At 49.9% G+C, this 26444-nt stretch overlaps 2 long non-coding RNA genes across 2 annotated transcripts; both read left to right on the plus strand.

The window, feature by feature from the left end:
* Positions 1 to 10134: 10134 nt before the first annotated feature.
* LOC144367075 (uncharacterized) lies at positions 10135 to 14220 on the plus strand. The gene is made up of 3 exons (XR_013426281.1): positions 10135 to 10224; positions 11072 to 11232; positions 11691 to 14220. It is a non-coding gene; the product is annotated as an uncharacterized LOC144367075 (long non-coding RNA).
* A 5882-nt stretch (positions 14221 to 20102) lies between these two features.
* LOC120887456 (uncharacterized) lies at positions 20103 to 26145 on the plus strand. The gene is made up of 3 exons (XR_013426282.1): positions 20103 to 20772; positions 24965 to 25056; positions 25558 to 26145. It is a non-coding gene; the product is annotated as an uncharacterized LOC120887456 (long non-coding RNA).
* The last annotated feature ends 299 nt before the right edge of the window (positions 26146 to 26444 follow it).

The raw sequence follows: 26444 nt of genomic DNA on the forward strand, positions 1-26444 counted from the left end.
CCTCCTCTCTTCTGATCTTCATACCTTTATTTATTCAACCCACATTTCCTGACCACCTACTAGGCTGTGGGTCAAAGTTTCTCAGTCTGCAGCCCATCCTGGAAACAAGCTTCCTTACCATTTAGATAACAAAAACCCAGACAGGAATGTCCACATGCTTCCCCTGACTCCTTGCTTATGAATGAGCTTCCTGCCGGGTCAGGGAGGAGGTGAGAACAGTCTGCTGGCAATTCCAGCTCCCCTCCTGCCTGCTCTTGGTGTGTCCACGGGTGTGGCTGAGGTGACCAGGACCTGTCCCGTGGGTTCTCCTGGGGAAACAAAGACAACTGGCCGTGGATCACCTTTGGGAGATTTTAGACGATGACCATAAATCCCAGCTCTGAGGAGGGGCTAGGGAGAGTCTGGGAGGGCGATTATTTGGGGGCCAGGTTGTAATATACATTTTGGGGGCCTATGTATCTTTTATACCCCGTATTTTTTATTGGTGCATTACCGTTGCACAGAATGGTGGGACTCAAGGTCACGTACTCGCACACACTGGATAGAGCAATACCACTGTCCCTGGCCAGTGTCCCTCCCCAGCACGTCCTGTGTCCCTGCTCTCCTCTTGCCTGGTCCCTTTCCTCCTGCTGGGGTCCCTTTGACTTTCATGACCCCCCCCCCCCATGGCTTTTTGCTTATGAATGAGCTTCACCTATGAGAGAAGACACATGACCTTGACCCTCTGAGTCCATTCAGCCACTGAGGATGCCCAGCTGGCTCCACAGTTTGGCTGTGGTGAATTGCGCTGCTGTAAACAGGGGTAGGCGCCTGTCACCTGTCTCCACCGTAAGATGACTTTAATTCTTTGGGATGAATATGGAGGCGGCCTCGCTGGGCCACCTGGTGGCTGGGGCCTGGTCTTTTGAGGAGCCTCCACACTGATTTCCAAGGCGGTGGTACTGATCCACCGTCCCCCTGGTCTCCACGTCCTCTCGGGCCTTGATTATCATTTGCATCCTCCATGGCTGCCGTCCTGACTGGAGGGAGAGGAGATCTGGGTGTGCCTTTGGCTTGCATCCCTTCACGGCTGAGACCGCTGAGCTCTCCTTTCTGTCTGTGGGGCTCCTGTGGGTCCAGGAGGGATGTCTTCAGTGGGGATTAACTCTCACTGCGGTTCGCGAGGGTGACTGGAACATGCAGATGTGTTCAAGCAGAAAGGAAAGACCAGCCCGAGGGGCGCCTGCAATCCCACCTCCTGGGGAGGCCGAGGCAGGAGGGTCACAGTGACTGGCCAGTCTCAGCAGCCAGGCCCTGTCTCGAAACAAAAATAAAAGTTTTGGGGAGGCAGCTGGGTGGTAGAGCACCCCAGAGCAGCAACCCCCAGCCCCGGGGGAAAAACACTGCCCAGGAGACAAGGGTTCAGAGCTCAGCTTGGGGACCTGGTTTGTTCAGGTCCTGGTGAGTGGCTTCCTGGTTGTGGGATCTCATATTACGGTTTGGATGTGAGGTGTCCCCCAAAAGCTCATGTGTGAATGCAAGAGGGTCCAGAGGAGAAATGAATGGGTTGTGAGAGCCTCAGTGAATCGATCCCCTGATGGGGATCAACTGAGTGGTAACTGCAGTGGTGGGCGTGGCTGCAGTGATGGGCGTGACTGGAGGTGGGCGTGGCTGCAGTGATGGGCGTGACTGGAGGTGGGCGTGGCCGCAATGATGGGCATGGCTGCAGTGGTGGGCGTGGCTGGAGGAGGTGGGCGTGGCTGGAGGAGGTGGGCGTGGCTTTGGGGGTACATATTTTGTATCTGGGGAGTGGAGACCTCTCTCTCTCTGCTTTCTGGTCACTATGTGAGCTGCTTTTGGCTGCCACCCTCTTCTGCCATGATGTCCTGCCTCACCTGTGATGTCCTTCCTCACTCGGGAATGGAGCTGGCTGTCTATGGACTGAGACCTCTGATGCTTTGAGCCCTCAAATAAACTTTTCCTCTTCTACAATTGTTCTGTAGGTTCTTTTAGTCACAGCAGTGAAAAAATGGGCTAAAACATCCCAGGAAAGCCCTGAGTGTCAGTCTGGGTCCTCTGACAGACAGACAGGGCTGGGGGGGGGGTCTCAGGGTGCAGGCGGCGTCATTAGGGAACTGCGGTGTGGGACCAGGCAGAGGAGGGCAGGAGAGGACAGGGTCAGGGGCTCTGGGCCATGCAGTCTGGAGAAGTCGGGGTGTCCCCGGAGGAGACCTTCGTCTCCTCGATGCACTGTATTATTGAGGGGTGCACTGGGTTTTGAATCTAGTGGAGCCCCTGCTGGGTCACACTCTCCACAGTAGGAGACCTGCCAAGAGCACTGCCCTCCCACAGGATGAACTGTGATCTAATGGGACGAGGCTAGGGCCTGTGGCACTGAGTAAGCGCTCCACACCGCCTAGCTGTCCTGACACCCGATACTCTTGGAGCCAATGACAGTTTCCTCCCTGCGTGACCAGGGGTTCCTTATATTGCAAGCTGCCAACTCAGACTCCCTGTGCTGAGTGACGTGGGCCAGGTGTCAGACATTCAGGAGGAGTGGGGACTTCTAAACCAGACAGCGCCCACCCCAAATGAAACACTTGGAAAAATAAGAACCTGATCCGGCCAAGCAGACACGTCTGTGGGCTGGATTTGGTCGACGGCCCTCCGGCGTGAACTGTCTGCCTTACAAGCACAATGTGGAGAATATTCCGGATGGTCTGGGTTGGAGGAAGTCAGAGAGTCGATTTAATCAAAAATACAACACAGTGAAGATATTTGGGTCGACTCCCTCGCCAACTGAAGGATGGTGTGATGGGTTGACCTCAGGGGTCCTCCTGGGAGTTCTGGTTTTGTGTGGCTTTGCTGATGGCTTGACTTCGGGGTTCAGGATGTGGACCTGGGAGCTGGACAGCACGGGCTGCCATCTTGGCTCTCGTGCTTGGCAGCTCAGGGATCTTGCACAAAGTGGGGGCATCTCTCTGTAGCTGTTTCCCCGTCTGTAAAATGGGGACAGTAAGGATACTCCTCATGGGACTGCCATGAGCACTTAATGCCTGTGACGTAGTAGGGCTGGATAAGGGTTGGGATTACTCTGATGAGGAAGAGAGGCCAGATTCGGGCTGCAAAGGCCCCTCTGGCTTCTCTTCATCTTATTTCATGTAAGCCTCAAACTTAATGATCGGTGTCACACCCAAACAGGAGCCAGTCTCTCTTACCCTGGTGATATAATCATATATAATAATGCCACTTACATAAGCTCCCACCTCCTTGTTAAATCCACCCACACTCCGCTCCACTTCATGCTGCTAAAGAATTTTTCTCCCAGAGGGAAAAAAGACACCCAACTTTGTATTAATTATCACTTTAAAGCGGAGACCCAATGGGGGGGTTTGCTGGGAAAGGTGGGTTTGTCAGGGCCCTGGGTTTGCGGGGGTTAAGGCTTTAGTGTGGAAGAAGTGAGTCAGGTCTGGAGACCTTCCAAGAGCCAGAGGACCTGCAGATCCACAGCCAAATGGTGGCCTCCCCCAGATGGGGCGAACTCAGCCTGTGCCTTGGAGGAAGGGTGTCCACGGCCGCTCTCTACAGACAGTGCACATCTGCAGTTTTCTTTATTGCTGTTTTTTTTTTTTTTTTAAATCTGAGACATGTTCTATACAAGATATATGCTTATTGTGGATAATGGAGAAAATAGAAGGGAACAAAAGACGTGTAAAAATTAGAACTCATTCAGCTGAACGTGTTGGAAATTTGCAAACCGATTGAGGCAATTCATGAAAAGGTATTGCCCCTTGTAAAAGGGATGTTCAAGGGGGTGGATCAGGCATGGCTGCATCCAGGGCTTGAAGAAAATTGGTTGAATGCATCTTGCTCATTCTCTCTGTCCATTTCTCCAGATGGAGGAAGATGTTGACACTGTCAACCTCCAGACAAATCCCTATCAACTGGACAACCTACGGGAAGGAAACAGTCTTTTCTTAGTATTCAGGTACACAAATCTCAGGGAAGGGCTTGATTGGTGGATGTGTATCACATGTGTCTCCTTGGGCCAATCCTGTAATCCCTGAGGTGCTCTGATTGGTCAGTTTTTCATGACCAGGGGAGACACAATCCAGGAAGGTCCCACTTGAAGCAGGTTTGCGTAGAAGGGGAGTCTGTTTCAGAAGAAAGAGAGAGGGACAGATTGGATGAAGATAGCAGGTGCCCCTAGGGGAGAAGCAAATATGCATTTCCAGCATTTCTATAACCCAGAGGTGGTGACTGTGGGCTTCTTACATACATCCTTCCGGAATCCTCCTCCTCCTTGTGTATCCTTATAAACATGCATTAGCTAAGCAGAACATTGGGGAATTCTTTGCAAACTTTTATAAGAAGATTTTGACTGTCTCCTTCAAAAGTGTCAGAGATTTCAAAATATAAGTGGTATATTTTCCTAGTAGGAAAAAAAATTGAAGAATTTAGACAAGCAAAAATAAAGTAGCATTGGGTTGGGATTGTGGCTCAGCGGTAGAGCACTTGCCTCGCATGTGGGAGACCCTGGGTTCGATCCTCAGCACCACATAAAACAAATAAGTGAAATAAAGGTATTGTGTCCAACTACAACTAAAAAATAAACATTAAAAAAATAAAGTAGTATTGATAACTGGCTGGGGTTAACTGTCAAAGGCAGTTTTTTTTTTTTTTAATTAGAGCTTTATAGTTATTCATAGTAGCTGGGTTCATCCTGGCAAACTCACACATGCAAGGAAGATTAAGGGGATTTTGAGATAAAGGAGGAATAATTCTTCAGGGCTGGGCATGGTACTCATGACTATAATTCCAGCAACTTGAGAGGCCAAGGCAGGAGGATTGAAAGTTTGAGGCCAGCCTCAGCAGCTTAGCGAGACCCTGTCTCAAAATAGAAAACAAAAAGGACTGGAGTTATAGCTCAGTGGTAGAGCACACCTGGGTTCAATGCCCAGTACCAAACCAAACCAAACCAAACCAAACCAAACCAAACCTCAGATCTCCTGTTAGGATACCCTGTAGCATTTGCCCTGCTTTGCACAATTGTACTTATCAATTATTTGAGACGACTTATTCAAAATACTTTCATTATGAACCATTTCAGACATATGAAAACTCATAAAGACTAATATAGCGAACAACCATTTAGCCATTTCTCAGCTTAAAAATGTAGCATATCTGTTGGGCGCCGTCGCACACGCCTGCAATCCCAGCAGCTCTGGAGGCCGAGGCAGGAGGATCACAAGTTCAAAGCCAGCCTCAGCAATTTAGCAAGGCTTTAAGCAACTCAGCGAGACCCTGTCTCAAGATAAAATATAAAAAGGGCTGAGGATGTGACCCTGTGGTTAAGTTCCCCTGGATTCAACCCCTGGTACAAAAAAAAAAAAAAAAAAGTAACAACAAATTCAACTTAAGGCCCCGTGGACTCCTCTTAATCCTGCATTCATTCCACGCCCCTTCCATCCTGCTGGATACCTCTATTCTGCTGTTGTGTCTTTTTAATTTTGTGCCTATATACACACTTTTATTAAATATGTGTCATCCACTATCAACATGTCCCCTTGTACCCTATGTTTTAGAAGGGTGAGTGGTTTATAAGCTCTAAAGAGACACCCCAGTAGGTGTCACAGACCTCAGCACTTGAAACAGGACCCATTTCCCCTTGTGCAAACGGAGGGAGCTTCTGCAGGTGTGGGGTGGACCCCGGGTGGAGAATTGCTGGACTCGAGGGTCTACACACCTTCAGCTTCGCTTGATTTTATCCAGTTGTTCCACAAAGCGATGGTACCATCGGACCCTCTTTCCAGCTGTGCGTGAGAATTCTGGCTTTCCAGAGCTTGGTTCTGTCGGGCTCTTCACCCCTGCAGCTGGCCCCGGGAAGCGCAGGTCCTGATTAGCACCCAGCGTTCAGTGGCAGAGGCAGGGCTGGGATCGGCTCCTCTCACCCCTGGCTGCCCTCGACACCCAGCCCTGCTCTTGAACCACAGTAGACCTTTCTGGTTGACTCGGCGAGCTGCGTGGTGGCTTTCTGGCTCTCCCTGTGCAAACTTTCCTGGAGGAACCAGGACTCTTTCTTCTGTGTCACTCTTTGGGCTTCCACACCAGGGAGGGCAGTGTTTGAAGGCTTTGTCTGACCTTTGTTGAAGCCACCGTTCTCAAAACTTTCCCCGACTTGAGAGTCACACGAGGACCTGATCAGCCACGCAGTGCTGGGTGCCGGCCGTCCCGGCCAGACTTTCTCCTGCAGGAGGTCTGGGGTAGGGGTGGGGGGCTCAGTGTGTTTCTAACCAGCTCCTGGGCGAGGCCAGAGCTGGTGCTGGTTAAGTTGATGGGATGCATTCAGGAAGCATCCTCTCTGGGCCTTTTGGTTGTGCTTTGCAGGACATGTCCTTTAAGGGATTGGGTTTAAATTTGGAAAAAAAAAAATTCGTGGGCTGGGGGTGCAGCTCCGTGGCAGAACACTTGCCTAGCGTGTGTGCACAGTGCCCTGGGTAGGCCCCTCGCCAACGACAGACCCATTGCCCAAGTGGAGAGTGGGAGGAGCACACGTCACATCTAACTTCACCCAGCTGCAGCAGGGAAAGGGGGGGCCTGCAGTGGGGTCCCCAGGATGTTCCAGACAGATGTGGCTTTTCTAGAGACTGTAGAATTCAATGAGGATATTGACTCCGGCTGCTCTCTGGGATGTTTTTGTCCAGCCACAAATCCCCCCAAAGTTTCCAAGCTAGGGTCTTTTTCTCCACTGAGGATCACTCCCCGGCACACGGGCCTGTGCCTGTCACCGCACTGGTGATAAACCCGAGGCTGCGTGCCATCTGGTGCCTGGGACAGCGCCCCGCATGCTCACACCCATGTCCCTTTCATATAGGACTTTTATGGAGTCTTTGGTGAGGTCGTAAAGGGGCTGAGCTGTGGCCCTCATTAGGAAGCTCAGCTGAGTGGATCACCTTCTCTCCGGCCGCTGGTCCCCAGAGGCCCATTGCTAAGGCTGGGACGCTTCCTGTGACTTTCAGGGAGTCTGTCGGCTCTGGACAGCCGGACCCTCGCCAAGCCAAGGGCTTCCATCTTTCTTTTCTTTCATTAGGAAAAACAAACAAACTGAAATACAAAGCGGCGAGGAGGTGCACGTCCTGGTCCCAGCCCCCCGGGAGGCCCCCGTTTCTGGAGCTGCGGATTGGGGGAAGCTGACTCACCCTATTCTGTTCTAGAAATATTCTGAGTGATTCTTGCACCAGGGATTTGGGGACATGGCAGAGTTGACATATGCCCCAGGGCCTATGGGAGCCAGCAACTTCAGTAAAAATGGAACTTGGACCTTGGACCTGGGATGGATGTGGGTGGAAATGATTTTCCTAAAGCCACGGGGTGTGGAGAGCTCACGTCGGCCCTGTGCCGTGGCCACAGTGGACATCATCTCGTCCACCCTGAACGGTCCTCACCGAGCCTCATGTCACTATATGACGTGACTCTCGATCACCTGGGGATTAAGTGGTGGAGCCAGAACTTGAATCTAAATCCTCCTTTAATTTTTTTAAAAAACTCACCAATTGTAATATGTACTCCAAAGATCTTTAGTAGATTAAAAAAAGTTGCATGACCATCATTCCAATTCAGTTTCTTTTTGGGTACCAGGGATTGAACCCAGGGGCACTCGACCCCTGAGCCACATCCCCACTCTATTTTGTATTTATTTAGAGACAGAGCCTCACGGAGTTGCTTAGGGCCTCGCTAAGTTGCTGAGGCTGCCTTTGAACTCTCGGTTCTCCTGCCTCAGCCTCCACATGGCTGAGATTACAGGCGTGCACCACGGCACCAGGCCTGTGCCTGTGTTTTCTGACCTACAGCACAGGAAACAGTGATATCATGTGGCTCAGTGGCCGTTTGACAATTGTTAGGAACTAACAGCTTCCCAACCTGTCGGTCCTTTGGTGCTCCTTCTTTCTGGGTGCCACTGTTCCGTTCAAGAGTGGGAAGCAGGTGGAGAAGAAGGAGGGAGGCAGAGGCTATGGGTGTAAGCTCGTAACTCCAAGTAGATAGAGGCTTACAGCCGAAGTGGAGAAACATAAAGAGAGGAGCTAAGAGAAAGCGGTGGCTCATTCCTCTGTTGGGCGCCAGACACTGTGTCAGGTACTGGGAACACCAGCTGAGGGTGTGTGGCTCCTGACTCTAGGAGCTCACAGTCCTCTGGTGACCAAGTCATGGGATCTAGCAATGAAAGTGAATGTCCTGCTCCCACGAGCTACCATAGTAGGATGTTTGCTGTGGGCAAGGCACCTTGACAAGCGCTTCTCCTACATCACCTCATGGAAACTTCATAATAACTCTTGGGGAGTTCACCATAATTACCCTTATTAGTGGCACGGGAGGCTGAGGTTGGAGGATGGAGAGTTCAAAGCCAGCCTCAGAAAAAGTGAGGTCCTAAGCAATTCAGTGAGACCCTGTCTCTAAATAAAATATACAATAGGGCTGGGGACGTGGCTTAGTGGTCCAGTGCTCCTGAGTTCGATCCTTGGTGACAACAACAACAACGACAACAAAAATGTGATAGGGAGATAACAGAATGAATGGCTGGCGGTTCTCTTCCCTGAAGAGAAAGATGGTGGGTCATGTTGTTTCCAATGCTGGCCACAAGGTGGCTCTGTCAACCTGGGACAGCTTGGTTGATGTGCTGGTTACCAACGTGGGCTCTTCCATAATGTATGGCTAGAGCTGGGAGTTTGTAAACCCTATTTCCTGCCAGCCAGCTTCCTTTTAGGATGCACTATCTGGAGGAAGACATTGGCCAGCCTCACTTCTATAGAACCCTGAGACCCTCAAATTATGTTTTTTTAATAACACAATGAACATAGCTAGCCAGTGCTTGGACGCCTGGGAATCCATGTCAAGATTTCCCTTTGGACTTCTCTTTTCTGATTTGTCCGGAAGGTGGGCTGAAATGAACCAGTGATGTGCCAAGTTAACTTACCTGGGCATGGATCCGGGAATTCTGCTTTGCTCCCTCCTCCTGGGCCTTCCTTAGGAAGCCTGTGGCCCTGGGGAGCAGGCACAGGTGATACCAAGCTAAACTGTCCACAAAATGGTGATCTCCTGCACACGGCCCTCGGTTCTCCAGCCTTGCCCTAGATGAGGAACGCACGTGGACCCTTTTATCGAGGCCCATCAGGCACCCGCGATTTCTGGGCGATGTTAGGAGGGCTGGAGGGGCTGGAGGAGAAGGAAACAGGCGCGGGTGGTTGGCGAAACCCCGAGGTCTCTGTCGATGACTTGAAGCAAAGCTCTTCAGACTCTCTGTGGGGAACGCGTCCCTAAGTGCCTACAATCAGGTCAGCGGGCAGCTGGGGAAACAGAGCTCAACAATGGGTTCCCCATCCCAGTTCGTTCAGATCGGCAAGATGTCCTAAATCTGATTTTTTTTCAGCCTCACTTGGAGATGAAAGAAAGAGTTGAGTCGCCCTGCTGAGGAGAAAAATAGGCCATTATCACCCAGAGGGGGCACCTGTCCCAGATTTGAGGGCTGCACATTGTCCTGGATGGTTTCTGGGTCTCCGAGGGATGGTCTGTTGGCATCAGCTCACCCCCCGGTACCCAGGAAGGTGATGAATGTGACGATGGGTTCTTCATGGAGCTGGGCACCCAGGAGCTGATACGGCAGCGTATCTTCTTCTCCCAACTTCCCACCAGAGAAATCCTGCTTCCTCACCAGTCGGGGAAACTCCTGTTTTAGTTCCATGAAGTCACAAGTCAGATCATTATTGCACTGGTTTAGCAACGGCGGCAGGAGAGTCCCTGCTGAAGTGAATGTGGTGTGCCCCCCAAAAGTTCATGGGCCAGGAGCTTGAGCCCCACTGAGGTGGAGCTTAGTGATCCTGGGGCCTCCGTTCTTATGAATGGGTCAATGCTATCTTGAGCGAGTGGATCAGGTCTGACAATTACATTAGCTTTTGCAAAAAGAGGCTGTTGTACAGCAAGGCCACGCCACTGCTCGGTCCCTTAAGCAGGTTCTCTTCCTGCTTCTTTGCCATGTAGTGACACAGCCAGGGCACCCTCACCAGGATGCTGGCCCCATCCTCTTCAGACCCTCCAGCTACCAGAAATGTAAGTGAAATCTACCTCTTTACTTATAAAGTGCTCAGCCTCAGGTATTTTGTTACAGCAACAGAAAGCTGATAAGACGAAATCCATTTCCTGGAGCCAGGCGGTCAGTGTTCAATCCTGGTGGGACCTCATCAGAGCCATTGGGTGAGTCGCTTCACTTCTGAGAACGTCAGCTTCTCCAACTCTACAATGGGATGGTGGTTTCCAGTATCTCCAGCAGAGGCAGCACCTTATGTACAATTCACCCCTGGTAGGGAAATTGGGGTTGTCAGAACCATTTCCCTCACAGCATGGTGGTGGGCGTCTCGAGGGATGGCATGATGTCAGTTTTGGGCAATTGCAGCTCTTAGCTGTCCCAATGTGTGCCTGTCCTCTCGTGCACCACTAGAAGAGGCTGTATAATCACCCCAGCCAAGTCATCTGGTCACCCTTGGTTGTTTAATGCCCTGAATGAGACTCTTAAGACATTCTGGTGGGAAAGGTCTCAGATGTTCTCAGCACAGCTCCTCAGGCCTCTGTGTGCCCGTGGATCCTAGAGATGGTGAAAACGCAGACTCCCACTCAGTAAGTCTGAGTCTGGGTCAGAGATGCTTCATTTCCCAGGATCTCCCAGGTCAGACCTATCCTGCTGGCCTGACGATTCCGAGCAGGAAGGGGAGGACTGGGGACATCTGTCCTTGAGGCTCTCCTGATGCTACGCCTCTACTCATCTCGGGCTGGCTCCACCTTCTGCAGTCTCAGGGATCCCACTTGCTCAACAGGACTCACTTAGAACTCCACCATAAATAACCCCAGCTGCGGGGGAAAAAATAGCCTTTGTACAAGGACCCGGCACTTGGAAGTGCACCCCTGGAGGGTGGGTAGCCCACCACTGGCTGCAAACATTGTACCACGCAGATACGACTATTCCCACGGTGAGGGCGTCGACGATGATGTTCCGTTCTTGCTTATGAGCCCTAACTTGAGCACTGTCTCCCCTTGTCCTTCCCAGGTAGCACTGACCCTCAGTTAATGTTTGAGAAGCAAAAAATAGGAAATTAAGCAATGCCCTAGGTGGATCCCTGTCGATCGCTCCTAACTTCAGAACAACGGATCCTAACTTCTTCCCCCCACACCCTCCGGGTTCCATCGGCATACAGCTGAATTCACCAGGTGAGACTGAACCTCTCCCCATCTATAGGTCTAGATTTATACGGGCAGGCAGGGAAAGGAAGCCCTCAGACTCTGCCAGTTGGTATCTGCTAGGAACCTGGCATCACCCCATTTATCTCTAGTGTCCCCAAGACTCCCAGCGAGCTCAAGTCTCCTGGTATGTGTTTAGAGGGGATGGGTGGCCCTCATGGGTCCATCATCCTTGCATCTCTGCTTTCCCCAACCCCAGGGTGGTGGCATTCCACGGTCATCGAATCATTTTGATACACGAGTCCAGTTTCAGAGTGTTGGGTGGCTGAAAATCCCATTCACGGAAAGAAAAAATGTCTTCATGAGTTTTTGCATTATGAAGCATGGGGGAGTCTAAAAATCTTCCTTCCTGGGATGATTCTGCTCTCTCTCTTTCCTTCCTTCCTTCCTTCCTTCCATCTTTTCACCGACATCATCGTCTCGCCTAGAGCCCGTGTGCTGAAAATCAGAAAGAAAACAAGGGCTCGAAGGGAAAGAGGATTTGCAGAAAGGAACACAAAAGCTGCTTAGAGGTTCTTCTAATTTTTTGAAGGTGTGAGTAGCAGGATTTTGAGCTTTCTTGAACTCCCCACAACACAAGCAAGCAGGTAAATAAAGAACCAACCCCCTGCGGGGATTCATAGGAGACGAGCAAAAGTTTTCAAAGATCTTCTTCAAGGAACAAAGGAAACCCATGCTGGCTTACAAGCAGGGGATCTGTTGTGAGGATTTTGAAGGAGATGAAAACGTATCGCTAGCCATCTCGACATTTGTCAAAACAGCTGAACCCTGTGAAGCGGGAAGGATGAGGGGCAGAACTGATCCCAGAGAAAGAAGTTCAAATGGGCTCTATTGTGTCAGGATTTTCCCACCAAGACAGGGAAGCTTTTAGCTTTGTGAGATAAAAAGCCTTTTTTTTTTTTTTTTTGCGAAATGAGAGAGCAACAGACCTTAGAAAGGGGTGTTCAAGGGCACCTTGAAGGGCACATGGCTTGGTCAAGTCTGGATGCGCGGTCAGCCCTCTGGTTTTCCTGTCGGTCTTGATGCTCCCCTTCAGCACCCTTCCTGGGTCCAGGGGCACCTGTCTGATTTAGGGATTTAGGGCCTACCCCGTGGGTATGGTGCGGGGTGGTTCACGACACCTTGACAGATGGTCCCACCACGACTCTTCCCAAGGGGCAGAGGTAATTCTCCAACAGGAGACAGGGATGCTGAGCCACCGAGACCAACCCACAAGTGCCTCTGCCCGTGGAGAATGAGACTTGATTTCAACATTGAGCTCAGCTTCTGCTGAAGTCACAGCTGCCCAAGTCCGTGGACTTGACTTTCATACTCTGTTTGTGAAAAGTGCGTGTGTTCTCCTGAAGCATGACGTCCCGTGGTACTGAGCACTCCTCACACTCAGATCTTGGTTCCTAAGTACCACTGACTACTAAAAGTTACCAGGGCTCTTCGAGAAATGGCGGATTCCAGGGCCCCAGCTGGAAAGTTACAAGGTATATTGGAAGCATCTTTCTTTCCATCACAGAGTAGGAAGCAAATACACACACACTCACACACAAGACAGGGGTATGTCACAGTGATACAGGGGTTCCCTTGACTTTAAGACATGGCTCTAGCCAGCCGCCGTGGCACATGCCTGGAATCTCAGCTACTCAGGAGGCTGAGGCAGGAAGATCACAAGTTTGAGGTCAGCCTGGGCAACTTAGCAAGACTCTGTCTCAAAAATAAAAATGCAATCAAAGTTTTTAAAAGTCTGGGAAGGTAGCTCAGTGATAGAGGACTTGCCTAGTCTGCGTGAGATTCTGTGTTCAATCCCCAGTACTAGAAAATAAAAATTCTGGGTTTAAAATCTTTAAATGTGGCTCCTCAAATCTGAGATACTCTGGTCATCACAATGAACAATGGCAGAAAAGGGTTATAACCCACAGAATCTCCAAGTCCCCAATGATATCAAGGAAGAAGGAAGGGAGGAGAAGGTAACAATTGAAGATTGCTGGGTAATAATAACAAGAACCTGGTTTCCATGTCCAGCACCCTCTGCCAAAAGCAGAAAGAATGGTGAACTTACAAACTCACGTTTTTCCAACCACCATGGAAATAGTCACCACGTGCAAAAATCATCTACACAGGCTAAAGCCATTAGACAAGATATTGTTGGGAAGAGTAGGGAACCAGGTTCAAAATATTTCCCTGCAGACCATTTATTGACCCACAGTGAAGCACTTCAGAGTGGAGAGAGGAACAGATACCATCTTCATGGAGCAGCGACCCTGGTGTGTTTCCTCTGAGAACATCACAGCAACACCTGGTCAGTGTCTTGACAAAAATATAACCTGGGGGAGGCAATCCAATAGATCCAAATCAAGGGACAGTGTGACAAACAAACCCACACTTGTTGGGAGTTCCCCAGGCTCCAAAGACTAACTTCCCCATCCCCTAAGAAGAGCCATCCATTGGTGAGACCTGCTGGCTCACATGATCCTTACCCACCAATCAGACTAGCCCTGCTGGCTCACATGATCCTTACCCACCAATCAGACTAGCCCTGCTGGCTCACGTGATCCTTACCCACCAATCAGACTAGCCCTGCTGGCTCTCGTGATCCTTACCCACCAATCAAACTAGCCCTGCTGGCTCACGTGATCCTTACCCACCAATCAGACTAGCCCTGCTGGTTCACGTGATCCTTACCCACCAATCAGACTAGCCCTGCTGGTTCACGTGATCCTTACCCACCAATCAGACTAGCCCTGGTGGCTCACGTGATCCTTACCCACCAATCAAAAAGAACCCCATGCCAACTGTCAAACCCTTCTACTATGAAAACTGTCATAACTGTCAAACCGCCCTGGCTCTATAAATATGCAGAGCTGTTCCTCAATAAACGGGCATTTTCTCCGACAGCAAACCTTGATCGTTCTTTCAACACCCCTCTGTGGCACCTCATCAAACATGGAGACTTATCTCGGAGGTCAGCATTGCCTTGGGTTGTGCCCTTGAGAGGTGAGGAGCAAGTCTTGCTGTGTTAGCCCAGGGCCTGTTGTTACAACAAAATGCCTGAGGCTGGGTACTTCATGAAGAAGAGAGGTTTACTGATCCCAGTCCTGGAGGCTGAAAATCCAAGATCAGGTGGGCTGCATCATTTAGCCTCTGGTGAGGGGCTCATGGTGGGTGGCATTGTGTTTTAGGGAGCACATGTCAAAGAGATCACAGGATGAGATAGGAAGCCAGAGAGACTTAGACTCCCCTGACCCAGCCCCTAATATTGGGGATCAAACTCAGGTGCTTGCTGTGCTTGGTAAACACTCTACTGCTGAGCTATGCCCCAAGTCCCTTGCTTTTTTTTTCTTTTCTTTTTTTAATTACAACCCTTTCCCATGGGAATTAACTCAGTGAAACTAGCGATAATCCCTTCCAGGGGTAATACCTCCACTGATGTAATCAGGTCCCATTTTTTTAAGGATTCCACCACCTTTCAACGTTGCCACTCTCAGGAACAAGCTCCCAGCTCATGGACCCTTGGGGCACAACTCAAGCCTCATTGAAGCCACCTGTACTGATGATTCCCTGGCTTGTCTACTCCTTTCCACTTCCCCTTCCTCCCAGGCCCAGGGAAGAGCCCGGGCATGGCCCTGGATTTGGTGGGATGGATGCCTGGCAACCTCGCTTTAACAAACAGTTGCTCCGTGCCGGGGGCTCTCCGGGTAACACACCTATGCACACCTGTGCATGCACTTAAAATGAGCACGTTTTATTCTGCGTAGGTTTTATCCTAGTGAAGTTGATTTAAGGAAAGAACAAGGTAGATTTATATATGTTATTCTGGGACGATATTTATGACATTGCATTGAGATATATATTTTTTGCATGAAAGAAGCAAGTTGCAGAGTAATGAGTAAAGGTAACATCTCGGTAGTTCAAACAGAGAAAAAGGGGAAAAATTCCTCTCTGTGTTTTCGGTATTCCTTGTATAAACAGACTGTAGAAGGAAACTTGGGGAATCGAACTTGATTCCAACACTGAGCTCAGCTTCTGTGGGCGTCACAGCTGCCCAAGTCTGTGGACTCCACTTTCACACCCTGTTTGTAAAAGGTGCATGGGTTCTTCTGAAGCATGACGCCCAGTGGCAATGAGCACTCCTCATGCTCCCACCGTAGATTGTAGAAAGAAGCACAGACAATATTCGTCTGGAGAGGGATCAGTCGGAGAACGGTGGTGGGGAGAGGAGTAGGTTTTTCTTTGTATTCAGCTAATATAGAACAAAGGTCTTTTTTGATTAAATTTCTTTGGGGTACTGGGGATTGAACTCAGGGCCACTAAACCACTGAGCCCCATCCCAAGCCCTATTTTGTATTTTATTTAGAGACAGGGTCTCACTGAGCTGCTTTGCACCTTGCTGTTGCTGAGGCTGGCTTTGGACTCTTGATCCTCCTGCCTCAGTCTCCTGAGCCCCTGGGATGACAGGTGTGTGCCACTGTGCCTGGTCATTTTTTGATTAAAAGCATAATAAAGAGAAAATAATAATGATAATAATAATAATAACGATGATAAAAAAAACAGGAGTCAGTGAATCTTGACAATGGTACTCTGGTTCCAGATGCAGACTCCTCAGGGTTTGTGATTAAAAAGATGATGCCCAGATGTTTATTCCACTTTGCAATCTTCATGTTTACATCCGTTGCTTCATTGTGTGTGCTCCTGTTGAATCTTGTAACTCTTACGACAGTGCTTCTCCAACTTTATTTCTATTTTTTTTTTATTAAACATTTCTTTTCGGGTTGCTGGTGGAACCCAGGGCCTCGCAGGCCCTCTACCACCGAGCCGCACCCCGGCCCCTCTATGTTCTTAAAATCCAACTCCAGGCTTTCATAGGAGTTCCTAGGTTTTTTTCACAGATTGTCTGTGCCAGGATCCCACCAGGAAAACAAGTGCATTTAGTCCTGGAGTCTTCTTGGTCCCCTCTGGTCTGTGACAGTAGCTCCGTCTTTCCTTGTTTCTGGGACTTTGACAATCTCTAGGAGGACGGCTCAGGTGCCTTGTGGAATGTCCCCCGGTTGGGGGGTCTGGAGGAAGTGTTCCTCTCGGGACTTCGGCAGGGCTGACGGACTTCTGGGAGGAGTGGCACCGAGGGGCGTGCGTATCACAGCTGGGCTGGCCTCGGGTCAGAGGCAACGCAGTGCGGCCAGGCCTCCCCGCTGTAAGGAGATTGTCCTCCCTGTCCATGCCAGCTGTCCTCCACACCCGTGAGAGGCCAGCTGCTCAGTCCAGCCCAGGCTGAAAGGGAGCAGGACTGGCAGTGGAGGGGTGCACAGATATTATTCAGAATTCATCTGGGAGGAATATTTGTCCTTCTCCCATATATTTGTATATTTATTCAATCATTTATTCTATACTTTCAGGCATAAGCCAATACTACATTATTATTATTATTATTGGGACCAGAGATTGAACTCAGGGGCGCTCTACCACTGAGCCCCGTCCCCAGCCCTATTGTGTATTTTACTTAGAGACAGGGTCTCACTGAGTTGCTTAGGGCCTCGCCGTTGCTGAGGCTGGCTTTGAACTCGTGAGCCTCCTGCCTCAGCCTCCCGAGCTGCTGGGATTATGGACGTGAGCCACCATGCCCGGCTCAGTACCACAGTATTTATTTGTCCACTGAAGCTCTCCCAGATCAGCTCCTGCGTCCCCCTTTGACACGCCCCTGCATCCTAAGCACTTGTTCACCTTTTACCATACCAGAGGATCCAGGTGATCTTGTCCCTGGCCCGGGCCCTGGACACTGCCCGCTCTCCAAGGTCCTGGAGAGTGGTACTGAGGAAGCCTGGGGCGTGGGTCACAACCTTTACTTTTATTGCTCCACAAACTTTCCCATGTTCCCCATTAGCCTGCAAACTCCAGGTTGGGGGTGGGCTCTGCTGCCTTTCCCATCTTGTTATTTCTTGGACCCCAACTATCCATTAGTCGTTGAGTGAATGAAGCTCATTGGGACCTGTTCTAGCTTTTTCTGAGATACTCTTGAGATGGCCATGAAGTTGGCTTTATATAGTGCTGTCACATAGTAAGATCCAGAAAACGACTCGCTGTATTTTTTAGCTTCCATGAGTTGACTGATACCTACGATGAAGGCATTTGTAACGCCATCCTTACGTGTTCATTACACTGATGTACCATCCGGCAGCATCTCAACAGCAGGCATCCATGATGGGTGAAGGTTTGAAGTGCTGGGTTACTTGTTTTATTGCTCGCCAGGGATTTGAGAAGGAAAATGTGTAATAGAGGGGGAAAAACCCTAAACAAAAGGACCACTTTCCCCCCCTACAACACAAACACAACACACCTGTGACGGGATGTGTGGCATTTCCCCCCCACAGCAATCCATTTTCTGCCAGACTCCAACTGGGTAGCCTATAATGCAGTTCAGTTCTGGCCTCACACCACCTGGAGTGAGGGTCAGACCCCACAAATGAAGGACCTAGTTCCACAAGAAGAGCCCAATTCAGATGCCAGTTACAAGTCCGGGCCTTTGGGACTTCTGACTCACTGGCTATGCAGTGAGGGTTCCCAAGACCCCTTCCTTGGTTCAACCAATCACTTGCTAGAGTGGCCCCAGAACTCGGGAGAGGGCTGTACTCGACATTTACCTGTTAATTACAAAGGATATGGCCAGATCCCCAATGAAGACGTGCCCGGGGCAGGGTGTGGGGAAGGGGCGTGGAACTTCTTGGTCCCTGTGCGAGCTGCCTACCACAGGTTCAGTCCCCAGAAGCCCCATTGATCCCATAGTTCAGGGATTTATACGGAGGGTCCATCATGTCGGATTGATGATTAATTCAACCTGTGGACCCTCTCCCTACCTGCAGGGTGGGGGTACGTTTGAATGGTCCAAGTTTCTGATCATGGTTTGGTCTTTCTGAGGACTGGCCCCCCAGACAGGGGTGCACCAAGAGTCACCTCCCTAGAACCAAAGGGGCGTCAACCACCCTGAAAGTCAAGGCGTTAGGAGCCAGGCTCCAAGAGCCAATATTTGAACAAAAGATTCTCCCTGCACTACTATTGCACAAGGGTCTTAGGAGCTCCCGGATAGGAACTGGGGACAAAGACTAAGATACAATATTTCTTATTAGAAATCACATTGTCATAGAAAGATACACTGTTGCTCCTTGTCCTCTCTCCCTCCATTTCCATATGTCAAAATTGGACCAGGGCCTTCAAGCTTCACTCAAAACCAAGTTCTTCAAACTGGCTTTCCAGCTCTCGGCTAGAGGTGAGATCTCCCATCTCTGGGTCCCAGAGATGCTTTTCCACTTTCTTCATGGAATTCACATTTTATTAATTAAACTTATGTATAATATGTCACAATTCTCCTCTAACGCTGCATGTTAATCCCAGGCGGTGGTGTGTACCGGATTCAGCTTCTGGCCTATAAATAACAACAAGAAATTAATTCTTCAAAGGGAATTGGAAATTATAGAAATTAAATTCCGATGTTGTAATCATAGCCAAATTCCAGGAGAAAAAAAAAAAACTCAAATAAATTAATTGACCAGAGGAATGAAAAACCATGAAATTAAAATTTAGCTACAAAATTAGGAGAGGTTGTGGAAGGTAGCTAGAGAAGCCAACGCTAAAAGACATTTGTTTTATTCTTAAACCCTTGGGTTTTCTCAAAAAAAAAAAAAAAAAAAAATCCCCAAACACACACAAAAAGCAACCAGACCGAACCCAACCCAACCAACCGAAAGGCAAAACCAGTCAGTAACATCTGCTATGCAAGAGGATATGACGAGAAGATCAAGTCTGTGTAGTCTGAGTGGATACAAATCTACCCTAGAATTATAAGTGCAAAAAATTATAAGTGCAGGGGCTGGGGATATAGCTCAGTTGGTAGAGTGCGTGCCTCACATGCACAAGGCCCTGGGTTCAATCCCTGGCACTGCCAAAAAAAAAAAAAATTATAAGTGCAAAAAAATTATTGCAACAGTCTTTGTAATGATACAAAACCAGCTGGAAGTAGCTCAAATGTCCATCAATAGCAAATACCTGGATAAAATTTGTTCCATCTCCACTATGCCATGTCACGTAGCTGTTAAAAAGAGATCCGCTCTCTAGATATTTTCCTGGAGACCTGTCTGTGGTGAGCAGAGATCGGGTCCAGTTTTGCTGATGCTCCAGCCCGAGCTTAAGTCCATGCTGACATGGGGGAGGGGTGGGAGGTGGCCTGCCCGGCTGCCCAGAGCAGGTTCCCGATTTCCTACCAGGCCAGGCAGCTCCCTTCACCCAGAAAAGGACAGGCTCACCGTGGGGCAGGGTCCATGTTCTGTTGGTCTCGTGAATTCCCACAAGAAGGACACCTCTGGGTCCCATTTGGGGATTTCCCTGAGGGTAGCTCATGTCATCATGGCGTCTTGAACTTTAGATTAAATAGATAGAACCAACTCGTGTGGATGAATTTCCTTTTTGCTATTTGTAGCATTTTAAAAAACCCTGAGCTTTATCTTTCAGAGAGGGATGAAAAGGGCTGAGTATCAGTCTCCTCTTGTTTCCTTCTTTTAAGAAAGAGTCTGGAGCCAGGTGCGTGGTGCACACCTGTAATTCCTGCAACTCAGGAGGCTGAGGCTGGAGGATCACGAGTTTGAGGCCAGCCTCGGCAACTTAGTGGGACCCTGTCTCAAGATTAAAAAAATAGAAAGGGCTGGGAGTGTAGTTCAGTGATTAAAGCATCCCTGAGATTTTTTTCTCTAGTACCCCCTTCCCCCCCCCCCGAAAAGGAGTTTGTAGATCATTTAAAATTCCATCTATATCCATTCAAATGAATATATAAAAGATGCAAAGATTCTCCAGCGTTAGAGAAATGTAAATTAAAGTAACAGTGAGACATAGCTCTCGGGCTGGGAACAAAATGGAAAACACTAATCACACCTCTTACTTGGAGAAGCCGACAGAGTGTTACCCTGCTGTATTGTTGGCGAGGATGAGAATCATTGCCGTCGTTCTGGCCACGTTAATTGAAATTAAAATATGCAGGTTACTTAAAAAGGATTGTGCCATATTGGATACCTGCCGAATGATAAAGATGAAAACATACATGTAAATTACAAAGAGTGATGACAAAATGAACCGGTGGAGACCTTTGTGGTCACCTGCAAGTCCCTCCTGAGTCTGCTCTTCCTCCTCTGCTCTTGGAGAGGCAATCACACAATCCTGTTCTCCTGCTTTTTTCTTTTAAGCAGAGTTTTTTAAAAAAGTAATGCACACGCTCTTTGACCCGGTGATCCCACGCCTGGGGCTCCGTCTCCTAGAAATTAAAACCACAGTGTGTATGCAAGGACGTTTGTCGCTAGGATGTTGACTGCAGAATGGTTTGTAGCAGCCAAAGGGGGCCAATGAGTGGCTGCTCGTTAATGACTGAATAAATTGCAGGACGTCCACACCACGGAATCGTCCGCAGCCATTAAAAAGCGATGAATCAGAGCCGTTGCAGGTGCCTGGGAGGGATTTCTGCACAACGAGGAGACGGGAGCCAGGAAGGTGCGTGGACAACGATCAAGGCCCGTGTCGGGTATAGAATCTGTAAATGCATACATTGGCATGTGATTCTAGGGGTCCAGAGACAGAAGGGAAGAATGAATCGTGGGTTGTCACGGGGATGGCCGGAGAGGGGGGGAACGGGTGGTGTGAGTGGCGGGAGAGAGGACGGGGATGGGAGCAACCCAGAAGGAAATGAAAAATCATCCCACTTCCGTTTCTTCACCGTAGACACGAGCTCCAAATCCCTCTTGTATTTCTGTCTAGGGTTTGGGGGAGGATTTCATGAGACGATGAGAAGGCTTTCCTGAAAATGCTGGCGTTTATCGGCTTTTCCACTGAAGGGGGGACAGTCCACTTGGGGCTCGTGGTTTCTGAGGTCTCAGTCCACAGGCGGCCCAATGCATTGTTCTGGGCTTGAGGTGAGGCTGAGCATCGTGGTGGAAGAAATCTGCTTAGTTCACGACAGGAGAGAGAGAGAGAGAGAGAGAGAGAGAGAGAGAGAGAGAGAGAGAGAGAGAACGAACTGCACTTACCAGGGACAAAATATCCACCCCAAAGGCACAGCCCCATAACTGAGCCGCTCCAGCCACACCCCACCTGCCTCCAGTCCCGCCCACGTCATCCATTCAAACGGATCCACTTACTCTAATCCACTGATCGGATGAAGGCTCTCATAACCCAACCCCTTCACCCCTCAACTCTCCTGCCCTGTCCCACGCATGAGCTCTTGGGGTCACCTCACATCTAAACCATAACAAGGTCCGAGGCTCTGCCAAAATAGGCGCTGGCAGGATTTCCGGGGATGTGTGATTTTTTGAGCAGATAGTTTGACTGGTCTAGGTCTAACGAGGTCTCGTTGGTGGGACGATAATAACCAACCGAATCAATAGCTGAGATTCTTCCCGACGAGCGATCGAGGGCACTCTGCCTGGATTCCACGCCCAGTTTTAGCTGTGATGAAATTCAGAGGGTGACCGCTGGTCCCGGTGGCCTTGTAGCTCCTGTCTTTGGAACTTCACTCATGCCCTCTTGAAAACAGGGTCTGTCCCATGGGGGCTGTGCGCTCCCTCAGGGTCCCCCGTGCACTTGGATTCTTTTGATCATGACGGATAGAAGTTGCCAGGCCACAGGGGGCGAGGACCCCAGGCCCGTGCCCCAGGGCTGCGGTCAGGAATTACTACTTACAAGTCGGGTGGTGAAAAACAGTGGAACCCTCGTGCTCCACAGCTCCAGAGGTCACAGGCCTGGAATCAGGGCGTGACTAGCGGGGCTAGGCTCCCTTGAGGGCCGAGTGGGTGCGTCCTCCTTCCCTCTGCTTGACTTCTGGTGGCTCCCGCCATCCTTGGTGCACGGCTGCGTCACTCTGGTCTCTGTCTCTGTGGTCCCGTGGAATCCTCTCCGTGCCTTCATGTGGTCTTCTTTTAAAATGAATCAGTGAATTAAATTTTAAACTTGGTCGACATAAAAATGATCCATACGTAATGGGGACCACGTGACATCTCCATGTGCATACCCCGGTGACACTTGCAAACGTCTCCTCAAATGTCAGTCATTTAAGGTGAAAGTGTTCAAAACTCTTTTTCCTAGCATTTTTTTTTTCTTTTTTTGGTGCTAAGGATTGAACCCAGGGGCACTCCACCACGGAGCCCCAGCCCCAGACCTATTTTGCGTTTTATTTAGAGACAGGGTCTCACTGAGTTGCTGAGTGCCTCGCTTTTGCTGAGGCTGGCTTTGAACTCGAGATCCTCTTGCCTCAGCCTCCTGAGCCGCTGGGATCTCTTAGCATTTTTGAAATAGACAGCACGTTGTTGTAGAACACCACAACGCCCCAGTCCTGTCTGGCTATAGCTGGCACCCCAAGATCCCCCTTCCTCCCCTCTTCCTTCCTTCCCATCCTTCCTGACCTCTGCTAATCGCCAGTCTATCCTCAGCTATTGGAGGTTGAACTCAGGGGGTGCTCTACCTGGCAGCTACACCCCAGCACCCCCTTTTTATTTATTTACTTAAAAAGTATTTATCATTTAGTTGTGGTTGGACACAATACCTTTATTTTATTTATGAGGATCAAACCCAGGGCCTCGCCTGTGCTAGGTGGGTGCTCTACTGCTGAGCCACAGCTCCAGCCCCCCAACCCCTTGTATTGTTTATCTAGAGACAGAGCCTAAGTTGCCCAGGATGACCTTGAACTTGCAGCCCTCCTGCCTCAACCTCTGGAGTCGCTGGGATTACAGATGTGCACCCCTTCGCTCTTTCTGGTCCGTGATCCAGGTCAGGGGACGGCACTGCATTAAGTTGTCGTGAATCCTCAGTCATCTCTGGTCTGTGACAGTCGGGCACCCTGCTTTTCCCGTGACCCAGACAGTCTCAGGAGCCCTGTCCTGAGGAAAGTCCCCAATCCGGGTCTGGCAGTTGCCTTCCCCAGGATCACAAGGGAGCAGCACACTTATCTCCACTTAGGATGACGTGATCCTCTAAAGATGTGTGACCGTCAACAGTGACGGCAGTTCACACCGACTTGCTAGAGATTTTACAAGGAATTGGAAGTGAGGAGTTCCACGTTTCCCAACACAAAGCAACGATAACGATTTAAGAAGATGGAAAATACTGATTTGATCATTACCCATTCTATACGTGAATTGAATTCTCCCACGGTACCCCGTGAATACGTACGACAGATTGTTTGATGTCAACAAAAAGTCACGTTTCTGAAAAAAGCTGGGCATGCTGGCTCACACCTGTCATCCCAGCAGCTCAGGAGGCTGAGGCAGGAGGATCAAAAGTTCAAGGCTAGCCTCAGCAACTTAGTGAGACCCTCAGCCGCTTAGTGAGATCCTGTCTCAAAATAAAAAAAAAAAACAAAGGCTGGGGATGTGGCTCTATGGTAGGGCACCCCTGAGTTCCATTCCCAGTCCCCTCCCCTCTAAAATATTCCTGAAAGAAAAAAAAGATGTGACCCGAGAGGTGTTCAAAGAGGACATTGACTTTTCTTTATTATTTGATTGCGACTGCTCCCCAGTCTACTCCCTAGAGGCTCTTCGGGGCATTAGGTCTCCGACTTCCAGATGGGACAACAGGCTCCTTCTGAATGGCAGAGAGGAGATTCCAACCCAGACACCTCTGCCCTGTGGTGTCCACAGCCCCACCACCGACAGCTGCTCACAGATTGGTTTGTTCAAGTGCGTGTTCCACGCTCCCCTCCGTACCCTTCGGAGGAATTTCAATATCACCTAATTAGGTAACAGGGTAACTGGGCGACCATTACTTATAATAGACGCGGAGTTGTAAATTATTCTATTTAATTAAGGACTGCGAGTCTCCTATTAAAGAAAAGCTTATCATAGGTTGGTAAATTTATTGGGAACACTTAACTTTAGCTAATTAAGCTGTTTGAACCCAAGGCAAGGGCATTCATTAATAATCAAGCCCAAGCAGTTAAGGGCAATTAGTGAAACAGCTGGTCTTTATCTCACCGATAAAGGATGGTTAATAGAGATCTTTACAGCTGTTATTAACTTCCCCAAAGCAATATCTTCTTCAAAAGTTTGCATTCGTAAAGAAGGAGGAAGGGGGAACGAAATTGGAAAAGAACTGAAATTGGGAGCCATCCAAGGTTACCCTGGGCCCAAGGCAAGGGCCAGAAGAAAAGTAAACCCACCCCATGGCCTGTTCCTGGGCAGTCTCCACTTACTGGCAGGATGACCTTAAAATCAGCAGCAGAAGCTGGGCACAGTGGCGCACGCCCGTCATCCCAGTGGCTCGGGAGGCTGAGGCAGGGGGATCGCCAGTTCAAAGCCAGCCTCAGCCAAAGCCAGGCGCTAAGCAACTCAGTGAGACCCTGTCTCTAAATAAAATACAAAATAGGGCTGGGGATGGGGCTCAGTGGTTAAATGCCCCTGGGATCAATCCCTCGGTACCCTCCCACACTAAAAAAATCAGCAGAATTGTGGTTATAACCCCCCCACATCCCGTGAAACTCAGCTGCCCCGGGAGCAAGGCAGGGGCACGCAGAGATGTTTCCGATAGCAACGTGCCTGGATGTCATCTGCCCGCATGGTTCTTTATTTCCTAATCCTTCCTGACCCGGGGATGTCACGCACGGTTCTCATCTGTCAGATTATGTCATCCATCGACCTGAGCTTCTATCTAGAAATTTTGAGATGGGCTTACTTATTAGGATTATCTTTCATTTCAGGAACAAAGTCGCATGAGTCGTGCTGCGATTCGGGGGAGATCAGCAAGGCTGCTTCCGCCACCCACAAGCAGATTTCTCTCTCTGGCTGGATGGTAAAGATTCTGGGGGGGTCACACATACATCACTCAATCCGGCACTTACCGGTTACCCCGGGTGCAGGGCTACGGGGCTGTCACGTGATGTCATGCAGCATGTCGAGGTCCCTGCTTCCTAGAGCTTGTGACCTCACGGGAGAAGGATGGACGGTGACGGAGTTCCTAGATGAGGCCGTCGCAGACTGTTCTCGGTGGCCGGTGCCCGTCGGGCAGGCAGCTCTGTGAAGCGGAGTAGGCAGCGGAGGCGGTGCCAGACTGGAGGCCTGGAGAGTCAGTGGCCTAGAGGGAATTAAATCACAAGGGGATAAGACCCCTCAGACAGGGAAAGAGGCCTGAGATTGAGAAGGGAGGGAGCAGAGAAGGGGCAGCGGCTTAGCTGGGGAACCAGGAGCCTGGGTACCCTGAAGCCACCTGAGAAAGAATTTGAGAACTCAGTTCCCTTATTTTCTTTTAATATTCATTTTTTTTTATCTACTTAAAACTCATTTTGGCTTGCAGTGGTCACTCAGGAGCCTCAGTGTCCTCCTCTGTAGAATGGGGAGAAGAGATACAGCCACCTCCTCAGCTTTCTGACAGAACTGAATGTGTCAAGGCGCAGATGTGGCTTCGCCCAGGACCTGGCACGTAGGTAACATAGAAACCCTCGCTGACCACTGTCATGGAGAGATGGTGCTGCTTAGTGGTTAGGGTAATGCATCCTGGAGCCAAGAGGCCTGGGTTCGAATCCCAGCTTGGCTACTTCTGAGCTGTGTGACATCGGGCAGTTCTTTACCTTCTCTGTGGCCGACTTTCCTAAGCTGCTATGGGTAAAGCATGGAAAGCGGCTGGTGCATAATTTTCCCTTGGGTTTTCGCTCTTGTTGTGGGGCTAGAATATGGCGGGGGTCTAGGCAGAGGACACATCCATCAGTAAAGACCTGCGTTAATGATGTCAGTCAGAAAAAAAAAAAAAACAAGACAAACAAAAACTCTCTGGGGTTCCTGTGTGTGTTGGTGACAGGCAGCCTGGATTACGGAGCTGAAGTGTCACCGTGGGTAGCATTGTCTTGTTCCCAGAGGAAAATAACAACCCGCAGAACCTGCAGCACCAAGCTTAGGGGAGGGGGAGGTGGTGGCCTGGGGATAGGGGGAGGGGGCGAGGATGCCCGTGGAGTACTTTCTCCTCTGGTCCTTAAGCTCTTCCTGAGCTGCTCCCTCTGTTCCCTGCGGTCCCCGATGGAGCCTGATCATATTTGAAAGTAGTTTTTATCTGGGATTGTTCACCCTGTGTGAGGAGCTTATGCCTCTAAGCCGCCACTTCCAGCAAATCCCAGCCCGTGGCCCGGTCAACACGCAGGGGCCTGGGCTGGGCAGGAGACCCTCCCCAGCCCAGGGCCAGCCTTGTGG

This window comes from Ictidomys tridecemlineatus, chromosome 10, assembly GCF_052094955.1.
Source record: "Ictidomys tridecemlineatus isolate mIctTri1 chromosome 10, mIctTri1.hap1, whole genome shotgun sequence".
Taxonomy (NCBI): Eukaryota; Metazoa; Chordata; class Mammalia; order Rodentia; family Sciuridae; genus Ictidomys; species Ictidomys tridecemlineatus.